Genomic DNA, 12171 nt, shown 5'->3' on the forward strand with positions numbered 1-12171 from the left:
ACAACATTCTCGACATGGTTTTTTTCTATAAGAAATATATACATATACGACATCAATAAAAAATTCACTCCTCATCTGTCTCTGATGTTTCTATCACGGATACTTTAATGAAACTCAATGATAACTACCTGTTTCGTTTTGAAAACGAATTTCGTATTATAAAGTGTTTGAAAGATAAGGAGAGATTAGCAAACAAACACAAGGAACACTTTTAGATATCACTTCTATTTATTTACAAATCCAATTTATCTGAACCACTTAACAAAATAAAATTAAATAGGATAAATAAATTAGATAGATAAATTTGGAAACGGATTACCTCACAAAATGGAAAAAAAACATATGGTTTTCAGAAGAAAAAAAACCTCACAAGAACTCAAACCTAGCGCGGGTTTCTTCGCCGGTACTCATTTTTGCTGATACTTGAATTTCCGTTCCAGCGATCTGCATTTCTATAGTACAAGTAAACATATCAGGCCATAATTTACCTTTGCATTTCACAATTACTTCCCCTAAAACGCGACACCCAACGTCATGAACAAACATAATATCTGATCTATTCGTGATATATACTTTTATATTTAATGGTTCCTTCCGTTGATCTGCTCTGCTTTCATCTCGAAAGTCAAAAATAGAAGTGAAAGATTGCTTTTCGCCTAAGGACACTCGTTGTCCTTTTTCAAAAAACTTTCGAAAAATATTTTTGCAATATTTTTCTCCGTTGAATTTCGTCATATTGCTTAATGGGTGTAACTCTTTATTGAAATGTTCACAAACATCTTCTCCATACGTATAGCGACAAATGCGTGAGCAGGGTTATGTCCATATATAACTGCACCTCTAGCAACAGCTAGACCAGCTTCCACGGGAACGACGAGTCGATTTTTTGGAAACGCAGCTTTGAGTCTTTCAATAACTAGAGAACTGTTTGCATATTGACCAACAACCACTATTCCTAATAACATGTTACAACTTGGATCCTTAAAGATAGCCTGGAGATGGGATATGATGTCATGTAGCGAATTTCTGCAAAAACTTCGAAACAAGTTAGCGTCAATAAACATCTTTTGGTTTGAAAATCTAATATAGCTGGCATATGGAGACTGGGCAACAATTTCAAAAATATTGCAATCGGTATGTTCTTTTAAAATTTCGAATAGAGCTAAAGGAATCCTTATAACAAATGCCTGGTTTGAATGAGAATCAACTTTCCCTTTGGTTATTTCTAGCGCCCGCAAAAGTTGTAAATAGTCAGACCTACACTGAACTTTAAATTCACTGAGAACATCTGATCCAAAAAGCTTCATCAGGAATTGAAGAAATTCTTCATCAACTCTGGTACCTCCCCAAGGTCCTCCACATACTTTATAAATGGATTTCATTTCGCCTGTCTGGGTCGTTTCTTGAGCTGTAATGTCCACAGTTCCCCCTGAAACAAAACTCTGTACTGCACCTGTATACATCTCCATGAATTTCTTGATATAATTAACCTGAGTCGTTCATAGCAAAACATTGTGTAAAAATACCTGCATGTTTTGTATATTTCCATTCATTGCATGTTACATCTGACGTATACATGTCTCGTACGTTAGAAGCAAAAATCTCAGTCTCCATGATATTATTTTTGCTAGGATTCTGGAATTGTTGACTACTTTAAACAATGATAGATTTTTATCATTGGATACACATATCTGATAAAAGTTCTTAAAATCAATGTCGAGAAATATATTTATGTTTCAAGAAATGAAGAGATGACCTCACATGGATTGGATTACGCGTGTGTATCGAGCACTTTTCTTGGAAATATCATTGTCATTGTATCTCTTAGGTGAATACCATGACCGAATACTATTGCATTTGTAAAATATTAATAGATAGTATTAAAGCTGAACACGATTCGTAAAAGGAATGTGTCCGCCATATTCGATCTGAGTCTCGCTATATCTGAGGACCCCTATATATAGAGCAGTTCACTTAGTCACAGTTTAGTGTAATCAATCGTCACCGGTGTAGATGGACGTATACTATACAGCACTCGTAGCGACAAAAATAACTGTCTACTTCTTCTAATGCAGGAGAGTAAGATATCAAAGAGACTCACAACAGTTGCACAGGTCAGTGCAGTATACAAACAAACACAAATATACGTAACTGCAATAAACTGTAAACACAGGTAATGCATGATATAAACCAACACGAACACAGGTCGCCATTCCACGGCGATATCCGTGACAATAAAGCAGTCAGGTGTAAGGAATGCAAAGAGTATACCCCGGTGCCGATATCGTAGATAGTAATATTGAAAATGGCGTATGCCTATTTACGAGTCGTGTTCAGCTTTAACCAAACAGGTTTAAATTTTGATGTGACAGCAGGATAAAATAATCATGACCTACCACCAAGATCTACAACCATGAATTTTTTCCCTCGTTCAAAGGTTCGGAGGACCAGTTCTTGGTGTTCTCCACCCATCTCAAATCTATCAATAGGAAGTAGACGACAATACAAGGCTGCAGCTTCTGGCTCATACGCTAACTTTAATTGGTCGTCTTTAATACCAGCCTGTACAATGTACAATGAAATGACGTTTTAAAACAATAGACCAATCAACACAATCATGCCTCTCACGTGAGTCAATAATCTCCTAAAAAATGAATGAAAATTAAACAATAAAATGCTTTCGTACATGTAAGTTGTTAGTATGGGAATAAATGTTGTAGCTGTTGCAGAAAAAATACATAACCCGCGTAAGCGGGTTATGTAATTTTTATCTGCAATAGCTGCAACGTTAATTCCCATACTAACAAACAAAGAAAGAAATTTTATTGTTTATATTTATATCTGTACACAAATCACCTAAAGTAGGATTAAGTAGATTAAATATTGTGTTATTGATATGTACGTAATTGTACGCTTAATTGCATCGATGGCAGAGACACTGCTCAGAAAATCTTTACAGGTGATATGCTAAAGCCTTATTGCTGTTTACTGACTGCTAAACAGCAATAGTTTTCTTAGGAAATAAAGGAGAAGGTATTCTGTGGATGTAAATATCATATCATTAAATGAAACCTGCTAGTATGAACACAGAGTTGATGTCATTACTCTAAAATGTTTAATTGAGGATTACATCAACTTTGCAGCGTTCACGGTAGCTCAGTCGGTAGAGCGCTCGCTCCGTGATCGGGAGGTCGTGAGATCGAATCTCGGCCGCGACAGACTTAAGTCGATAAAAAATGGGTAGCAACTGTTCCTTCGCCATGCGTTCGGCACTTCGAAGTGAAAGTTGCGGCGCGGGTATGTTAAGGCTACACCCAGAGATATCCTACTTGCCTTCACAATATGACATCATAGTAAGCTGTATGACGTGAACTATAGAAATAATGATTTCTTAATATCTATCTTTAAGAATTAATTTCAGGTCCAAGAAAAGAATGGAATCATTCAAAACATAACATAAACTAAATCTTGTCGTTTTTGGGTGGTATAAATTGCTAATTATTTACCACGGGGGTTAAATACCAAACCCATGACGTCATAACTATTGATCAAATATTTGCCGAGTGAAATGAGAATTCATGTAAACAAATATATGAAATGGGAGATTTAAGGCATATACCATGAATGTTATGTGTGATTCATAAGGAATTAAAGATTAAAAATCAGGTGCGTTGATATATTCTTATCATGTTTTCTTATAATGAACATAGTCAGTGCTTTGAAATCCCGATCAGCCGTTCCTCTGTCGTTCTATAACAACAAAGATGCAAAAGTTCAACACTACGCCGCATACTTTGAAATATAATTTTTGTTTGTATCGAAAGCTTGTATTCTATATTCCTTGGAAAGTGCTGCTAGAATCGTGTGGTTAACATGAATTGATAAAAATTCCTTGATTGTATGTATAAAATGTAAAAATTTTGGTAAGGTTTCATGCGAAAGTTTGGAATATTTTTTTCTGTGTCAGGAGAGTAGGATTCTAGCAGCACTTTTCATGGCCCAGTGATGTTTTAACATAATTATTTTCACTAAAAGAAATGAATTATCTCCGGGGTAGTGTTGAACTTTTCACTTTTTCATTAAGGCAATTTTTCTATTTATAGACGTCACGTGATGACGTCGTAGTGGAGTGCTTCTTTTAGCCTAAGACTCAATGACGTCTATACAATGGATAATAATAGTAAATGTTTTATCTATGGTTTTTCCGATTTATCAATGTTACATTTTACGAAAAAAGTCTAAATTCGCCGAAATATGATCTGGGTACTGCCTTAACATACCTGCGGGGTCCTTCGGATAAGACCTTAAAAAACCGAAGTCCCGTGTCACGGCAGGCGTTGGCTCGAAAAAGGTCCCTCACTGCTCAATGAACCTGCATGAGTGCCGAGTAAAGATAAAAAATTGAAGCCCTTCACTAGTATATGGTGGCGTCTCTATATGAGTGAAAAATTCTCGAATGGGACGTAAAACAACATACAATCAATCAGCAACTTTGGTTTTGTTTTTGTGAATGTCAACATACTTTAAATTTCTAGAAAACTTTGTTCATTCTCCTATTGTGATCGGGAAGAAGTCATTGACAGACATTCTTTGAACAAATCTAAATCTACATTTCATTGGGATGCTTGTGTATCAATATGAAAAATCGTAATCCAGCTTTAAATGGAAGATTTTCCCTGTATTTTCCACGAAAAAAGACTGAGATTTCCTGATTCTGTTGCACACTACCTCCAGGGGTCTCATTTGAATAATTTTGATTTTGTAAACACTACATGATAATTTTAAAGATTGATTTTACAAATATTGACCCCACTGTTTCTCAAAAGAGGGTTTACAAAAAATTCCAGTGTCACACTCTGCTCCTCCATTGTGGTCCCACTTAGCCCTAAAGCTATGTTTGAACAAAAATGATTCTGTATTACATGGACATGCTGTGTATTTAAATGATCAATTGTGACCCTCGTTTCTTAAGGCTAAAAATATTTAAAGTTGCTTTCCTTATTATTATATTTAATATTGCATGAACCCATCTAAGCCCCCCTCCCCCCCCCCCCCCCCTGCGTATATGCATATGCTTACATATGTATATTTGTCGGTGGTCTTGAGAAGTTTTAGATCATGATTTGTAGCTCTGGGCGTTATGATGTGAAGAGTGTTAGATCTTCAATACAAGATGTTTGCAAATTGTCTTAACATTCTTAACATTTTTCCTACATATTGCCTTCAAAAAGTTAATCTGTACTGTGGTTTCAACCTAGGATAAGGTATAATGAATTCACACTTTATATGGAAGCTTTCACAGAAATTAGTCCTCTCTGGCCCAATGGTTCTGGAGATTTTTTTTTTCAACTGACCTTACCACATTTTCATGAATTCTTATGTTCATAATCTCTTTTTGAGACGTGACATTTTCCAATGATACATGAAGAATTACGAATACCCGTAGAAGCTCTGTGACAGGTTTAGTGGTTCTAAAGACAAGTTGAAATGTGAAAAAGCTTGCAGAAAAAATATGCAAACAGACGGTCACAAATCTTTCTTCCACAGCAAATGCAAGAAGTATTATAAATGTTTTTAAAAATGGATTCTGCACAAAGCCCTCTTATGTAAAACTTGCTTCATGAAAATTCTTCTCAACATTTGTTCTCGCAGAAGACATTAGATTGAAGTTGCTACATTTTTACATAATAGGTTTGGAAAATCAGGAAAACAGAATTGACCTCGAAACTAATAAGATCCAGTATATTCCTTTTATCATGCGATCTTTGAAACTGGTTATACACATTACAAGTGAATGCATTACTGTTCAAGAATTTTCATGTTATTTCTTAATGTCAAAGAATTTTTTTATTGAAGGGACGACCATTTCATTCTGAAAGAGGGAAGGGGGGGGGGGGTCTGACTGATTTTGGAAATAAATAATCTGTCCTCAAAAATGTTTAAAATGAATAATTTGACATCAACTGCCAAGAAAATAAATAGTCTGCCCTGAAGTGGTGTTACCCCCCCCCCCCCAAATTAAAGTTTATTTTATGAGTTCGGCAGTTTTCCGTTATTTCTTTGTCAAGCTTTTTTTCCGTGAAGAAGAAAATAAATTATCCTTTGTCATCTTGAAAATAAATAAACTATCCTTCACTGGCATGAAAATAAATGATCTGACTCAAAGTAACTCCCCCACGCAGTACAGTTAAGGTGCCAAATGGAAATAACGGCGAATTTTTAGACAGAAAATACATTCTTTAAAATGATGGACGATTCTTTTTAAGCCTTTACTATTATCGGACAAATGTAATGTGGCTGAAAACTACATGTTGAGGACGTTTACATTTCTTCTTTAGATTTGTCACGTAATGTGGCAGTCACGTGAATTTAGCAAATATACCTGCAGTATTGAGGTCATCTATAAATTCCAGTATTGCAAGGGCATAACCAAGTTAAAAATCTAAGTTTAATTTCTAATTATTTTCAACACTCTTTGTAGTTTGTGAAAAGTGCTGCGAACCTATACAGATTCTACTATATAATTGCAAAAATTACATTTGTTAGACCGTATGTAGATATAATTAATTCATTTGCAAGATTTCATCAGGTTCGCAGCACTTTTCATATATCTTCATACCTCTTGAGTTTATGTGTAAAAGCTTGTCGTTATTCATTGAGGGTATGCCCTTGCAATATATCGATTTATTACGACCCTTCTACTACCCTTCAATGAATCTACATACAAATATACGGCAGTTTCACTTGTCTAAGGAATGTACGGGAAGTATATGAATAAAATCATGTAGTAGACATCGCCTCCAAGTTAATGGATTCTTATATATATGCAAAAAATGTGTTATTTAATTGCAAAACACATTTTTCATTGTATAAAATATAACTTGATCCGCCTCTCACTGCATACAAACTGCGTCAAATTTTACGATATGACGTCACATTGACAAGTGCATTGCGATCAGTGAATTGTTTATATATTGCTGTGTGTGATTTAACCAACGACAAAAATGCATGCAATAGTAAATGTTGATGTAGTTTAAAGCAATCCAACAGTTTAAAATAGCGTATCATTTCATTTTGTGGTAATTTGAAGAACATGTATTTTTGTGTGATGTCATAGTAAGCATTTCCCGTAAAAATTAGGCCCCGCCTCCTTATTGCAGCCTTAACTGTGCTGCGCAATGGTCGTCCCCTAAGACTACATACAATAGCATCTACCAGGTGACCCCTTTTTAATTTAATTTTGCACATTAACAAAATCCGGCTTAAAGAGAACAAATACAAGAAGTTACAGTTTTTTGTTATTAATTTTGTTATTTCTCTACGAAAGCCTATTAGGATCAATCTAGTATACGTAGAAAAAAATTTAAAAGGCGATATAACGTCTTTCAAAAAGGCGTAATAATGTGAAAAAAGGCATAGGTTATAACGCCTTTTGAAAGGGCTTAATAACGCGAAAAAAGGCGTAATAACGCAAAAAGGCGCTATTACGCCTTTGCAAAAGGCGTTATTACGCCTTTTATTTGCAATACATGACTAACTTAGCCCACCCCGGGGGCTGAAATCTTACCCTCGGGACATGAATTTCACAATTAAATATAGGGCTTATTTCTCAATAATAATTTAAAACATATTGTAATTAGATTTCCAGGAAAAGATTTTTAAATGTGTAATATATTTTCAATGTTAAACGAAGTTGGTCCTTCTCTGATGCCAGACACCTCTACCAAGATTCTTGGATTTCACAAATTTGGTTGAAGGCTAATTGCTCATTATACCCATGCAAATAGTTTGCCTGCTTTTATCCAAGAAGAGAGAAACATATTTTCAAATTTGACATGAATTTTTAATATATGGCCAGCAAAACCCTTAAGCTGCATCTACCTTTATCCTGCATTTTCACAAAGAGAGTGTTGACTTCTCTTAATACGCATGCAAACAGTTGTTTGAGAGATGTGCAGGAATATAGAAAATACTTTTAAATGTTGCATAAATAAAGATGGCTTTGATTCAAACTTTCATAAATTTATTGATATTAAAAACGCCTTTCCATTATAATGCCTTATCAAACAGGCCAGTAGTGCGAGTGGGGGGGGGGGGGGTTATAGTCTTGCTATAGTTTAAATATAAAAATTCATTTATTGGCTGCTTGGTCACTGAACATTTTGTTGTAGTATGGTCAAACTCTGGCAAATCATTGTATTTAAAAAAATTTTACCGAAAAGTTAGGAAAAAAAACTCCAGTTTAGGCAGTTAAGTTTTTATGTCGGGGAAGGGGGGTATCTTGTTTTCTGTTTGCTTGTCAATTTTTTGGGGAGGCTGCCCCCCCCCCCCCCCCCCTCGCTCCCCCCTTCAAAAGCACGAGCCTAATTATGGCTATTTAAAAGGCATAATAACACCTTTTCAAAAGGCGTATTAACGCCTTTTAAATTTTTTTCTCCATAGATTGATCCAAATCGGCTTTCGTACTTCTCTTGCTGCTTCGCGTGTAAACTGTTTGGCTGAGTCTGTCCAAATGGCGGGAACAGTAATCACCCAGAAAATGGCGTCTGCTGTTATGGTGTCCAATAAGTTCTTTTCGTATAACTGTTCGAGTAAGTGCTCTTTCAAATAACGAATGGCGTGAGCTATGATTGTCATAAAAGGCATCTTTTTGCCATCAATGTCCTCTATTTCCATGTCCCTCTTCAAGTCTGTGAAAAGACAGTCACTCCCGGTCTGATCTTTGGATATATCCTAAAAATTATAATAATACTGTGTTGATTATAATTATGTAGAAATTTTTAAATATGAAAAGAAGAAACAGTTTACGAATGACTGAGACATTTTAGCATCGCAAGTGTGTAATGTTATTTTTTTTTTCAAAGCATAACACTCTGAAGCACCTGATGTAAAGATGGTATACCCACACCCACCAACCGGATTCTCCGCCAGTGAAAGAAGAATGATTCAAGTCTGGTATATAATTGCTGATTCACAACAAATATTTTAAAAGTTTGACCAGTCATGAATAGAGAGGGTTTGTTAAACATCATCTCTTTGATCTGCTTCTTATATGTGTCGTTTATTATATTTTCAATCTGAAGTTGAAAATGATTACATGATAATTTTTAATTTTTAAACTTATCATATTCAACTTCAGCTTGAAAATCAATAAAACGACACCTTTACATAAATATAAATTCCAGTGATAGTACTAGTGCTGTATAACATTGAAAATTTTCCTCGAACACACCCCCCCCCCCCCCCGCTTTCTGCAGCACTGTTTTTATGTACTGGTAGAAGAACAAATTATAAAATGTAACATTGGAAATTTATATCACATGTTATGAAGATATGTTAGGATTTATGTTTATGTATTTTTAAGAAGCTGTCGTAATATGTAAAAAGAAATCTCATAACTGGGGGTGGAGGGGAGGAAGGGTTGATCAGGTGCCTGTGTTCTGAACTTTTCTAAATTGTAATTTTAGATCCATTACCAGCGCATTCATAAGTTTCATCTTAAAGCGACTGAAGTAGTACCATCCCTTATGTTTGTCTTCTTCCGCCAATTCTGCGTACTTATCTTCTGCATCATACCCAAAGCTGTGGAAGGTTTTATTGGGCCTCAGCAAAACAGTAGTAGGAGTTTTACAGGAAATAAAACCTGACTCGGTGGAAGCCCATTGGTTTGAGTGAATCATTAGAGGATTTGTTTGAAAATCATATTTAGATGAGAATGCGTATCCGGAATACGTTGAACCAAAGTCAATTGCTGCCACCATTAGTTTTTCAAGTTTTCTATCTCCACCTTCAATATAGCATAATGCAAGAATCTTGAAAGCAAATCTCAAATAATTTTATTTTTTTGAACATCAAACTACCTTCCTTTATACATCATGTTATGTGTGAGATTCAACTAGAGAGTCTCAAACATTTTAGGTAAAATCGCAATTAAAATTGAACTGGAAGAATGTCACACACGAAATTTTGAAAAAATAAAGGAATTGTGTATTTTCAATTGAAACAAGGTATGAGAAAAACTAAAGTTCAGGCTTTTTGACATATTTTTGTTTATTTCGAGATATTTATAAAAGTATTGCGATTTCAATGATAATGTGTCCACGTGCATACCCCCCTCCCCCCGAAAAAAAAACTGGTTAGATTTTTTCAAATGGAGGCAAAGCTGCCCAAGCATATCACTGCCAACTGAACACCTTAGACTATGGGCGGGAGAAAGGGTAAAAAAGACGAAAACTAACAATTTATTTGTCAAAAAAGTACTGAAATACAAAACAAACAGTAATCGCAACTACTCGGACCTTTCCGGCAAACTCGGAAAAAAAAAACCCTCGAATGTATTTACATCACAGGATGTTAAAATTTATACAAAATGGAGTCGCTTCCTATTTATTAAAGTATTGGATAGACAGAGTTAAAAGTCCCTTCTGTATAGTTTATTTTAGGTAATATCTTTACATTCAATGAAGTTCAACCCCATGCTATACAGATAAGAAACCTCTCTACCTTTATTTCAAAGTTTAGGAGAAGGGAGGGGGGTGTCATGGACGCCTACGTGTACCTAAATCAATCTAGGTTTTTTTTTGTTTTTTTTTGTTTTTTTTTTTTTTTGGCTTGTTGGAAAGGCCCGCAAAGTTGCGATTGAACAAACTGCTTAAAATAAAAGCAACAAACTCAATTGCAAAATCAACAGATTCCGTTGCAAAACGAGCGATCATCGATGCAAAACCAACAGTACAATGTAGTTAACTGAATTGACGCTAGATGGCGTGCAAAAAAGAACAGTCATAATCTGAATTAACTCTAGATGGCGTAATAGTCTATAAATTACGAAAAGCCAAAGGGTTCAACAATGTAATTTCTTAAACATATTTAGACCGTAAATTGTGTGCAATTGCAACTTGTTTATTTAAGCTATCCTGTGCAAAATGAAAAAGAAAAATATGTGAATGAACATTGTAGTTCATAGACTTCGGATTTGTCAATTTATGAAAAGTAATATAAAATTTATAACAATTACATTACGCTAATACCCACTAGGTAGAATAAAGTTTTATAGTAAAACATCATAGTCGGGATATTATATTTTATGAGGCTGTGAGCATGATTTTTTTTTTTAAATCAATGTTTATTCTAATTTTATGTTTTTTCATATTGAACACATTGTCACTGTGCTAGAAGAATAAATGATTAAGAAACAAACCGTACTCAAAATCCGTTGGGCTTTCAAAATTTCCATTTGTTAATAACAGTACATTTGTATATCTAGAAGCATTCTAGATAAACAAAAATCTAATCAGCCTTGTTTTTACAATAGCCCTTTGTGTTTGATATTTGCAGCTTCTGAACTGCGTTGTCAAAATAAGGTGTATCAACTTCAGATCTGTGTTTGCCTTTTCCTTCACTGTACAATGTAAACTATAATACATGTATAGCCCCTCCACTAGTTTCTGGACCCCCCCCCCCCCCAGCAAACAAAACTATAATCGAGTTTGTTTAGTTTAGGGGAGCATGTTGGTTTAGTTTAGGGGAGCATGGATGAAACTGTTGATTAAAATCAATTACAATAACCTCTGGGTCAATTGTACTGTCTCGTGCCTGATCATTGAATCAATCTAGAAAAAGATACAAAATTTTGAGTGCTGCAAAGATGACATCGCCCCTTTTCGTGTGTTTGTAAACGTTGAATCTTACTACGTTTGAAATGCTGAATTATTCTACCTTTTGTGTTAAATAAGAAAGCCGGATAGGCTCATTTCTGCCCAGATAAGAACAGATATGAGTTAGTATCTTGTTATAACCAGATAATTATCTCGTTATAATGAGTTACTAATTTCGTTAAAACGAAATAATTTTCTCGTTATGATAAGTTAGTAATCTCGTTAAAAAGGAAATAATTATCTCTTTATAATGAGTCATTATCTCGTTATCTCGAGAAAATTATCTCGTTATATCTAGTTAATTATCTCGCTATAACGAGATAAGTTTCTCGTAATTTCGAGAAAATTTAAGGACATATGCAACGTAGTTTGAACTTTATATTTTTCCCTGGAGTTGAAGAGTTCCAATACTTAAAGGAACTGTGTGCTACATTTTAATGTCTATAGATGCTGTTGTACACTTCTTCTAAAACAAGTTTGGATAAACAAAACATCTAGAATGTATTTCTGTATA

The 12171-nt window shown here is 34.8% G+C and overlaps 1 pseudogene; it reads right to left on the reverse strand.

Moving 5' to 3' along the window:
* Positions 1-366: 366 nt before the first annotated feature.
* On the reverse strand, positions 367-10477 carry LOC133186990 (heat shock 70 kDa protein 12A-like; annotated as a pseudogene).
* Between the last annotated feature and the right edge of the window lie 1694 nt (positions 10478-12171).

Source organism: Saccostrea echinata, unplaced genomic scaffold, assembly GCF_033153115.1.
Source record: "Saccostrea echinata isolate AGI-Se365-2 ecotype Australia unplaced genomic scaffold, CSIRO_AGI_Sech_v1 ptg000014l, whole genome shotgun sequence".
In the NCBI taxonomy this organism is placed as follows: Eukaryota; Metazoa; Mollusca; class Bivalvia; order Ostreida; family Ostreidae; genus Saccostrea; species Saccostrea echinata.